The sequence below is a fragment of the Phaenicophaeus curvirostris genome, chromosome 3, assembly GCF_032191515.1.
Source record: "Phaenicophaeus curvirostris isolate KB17595 chromosome 3, BPBGC_Pcur_1.0, whole genome shotgun sequence".
NCBI lineage: Eukaryota > Metazoa > Chordata > Aves > Cuculiformes > Cuculidae > Phaenicophaeus > Phaenicophaeus curvirostris.
In genome coordinates, this window is record NC_091394.1 from 70,945,400 (window position 1) to 70,946,776 (window position 1,377).

Consider the following 1,377-nt stretch of genomic DNA (forward strand, 5'->3'; position numbering starts at 1 on the left):
CTCAGACGATAAATCACCACAGTCTATATGATTATCTCAAGGTCTCATATGTCAGTGTCTCCTAACTCACACCCAACTATCTATTCAATATCTGGTCACTGTCACTTTGATGACATTATCCAAAGACTCAACTGCTGAATACAGGGCAAAGATAAATTATTAAAATAACCTAGACATATTTGCAAACCAAGCCTGAGATTACCCTGACATGTAAAGCAGACTGAAAGATTTTATCAGCGACAAAATAAAATGCCACAGTACACCAGCTTATATGGTCAGAGGGGAACAAAGACATTTCTTTTGAGTGGCAGCTACTGAGTTGTCTTTTACAGTAAAATGAGGTCAAGAGAGTGCTACTTAATAGCTGCAGAAGATCCTACTCGCTTTCCCTTTGCCCTGGTGCTATTTCCCAGAGTCAACCCGGGTCACGAGATAAGATAAATCAACTTACTCTTTTCATTCTGTGCGTGGCTTTGCAGTTGTTCCTGTGCTTTGCCTGTGTGGCATTGTAAAGAGGTGTTGCAAAATGAGCGATATTCCCTTGTCAAGTTCACAGACAACACTAAGACATGAGGAAGTGTTGATCTGCTGGAGGGTAGGGAGGCTCTGCAAAGGGATCTGAACAGGCTGGACTGCTGAGCTGAGACCAATGGGATGAGGATGCCAATGGCATCTTGGCTTGTATCAGAAACGGTGTGACCAGCAGGTCCAGGGAGGTTATCCTCCCTCTGTACTCGGCACTGGTGAGACTGCTCCTCGAATACTGTGTTCAGTTCTGGGCCCCTCACTACACAAAGGATGTTGAGGCCCTGGAGTGTGTCCAGAGAAGAGCAACGAAGCTGGTGAAGGGCCTGGAGAACAAGTCTTAGGAGGAGCGGCTGAGGGAGCTGGGGTTGTTTAGCCTGGAGGAGGCTGAAGGGAGACCTTATTGCTCTCTACAATTACCTGAAAGGAGGTTGTAGAGAGGAGGGAGCTGGCCTCTTCTCCCAAGTGACAGGGGACAGGACAAGAGGGAATGGCCTCAAGCTCCGGCAAGGGAGGTTCAGGCCGAAAATCAGAAAAAGATTTTCACTCAAATGGTTATCAAGCACTGGCAGAGGCTGCCCAGGGAGGTGGTTGAGTCACCATCCCTAGAGGTATTAAAAAAACAGGTAGATGAGGTACTAAAGGATATGGCTTAGTAGCGGATAGGTATGCTTGGACTCGATGGCCTCAGAGCTCTTTTCCAACCTAGCGCTTCTACGATGCTCCATTAAGAAGCACGAACAGCCCGGCCGCCGCGGCGGGTAGAGGGTGAAAGGCGGGGTCGCGGCTTTGCGACGGGGCTGTCGTGAAGCCGCTGTCGCCTCAGCCGTAAAGCACGCGGCGTGGGCAGCT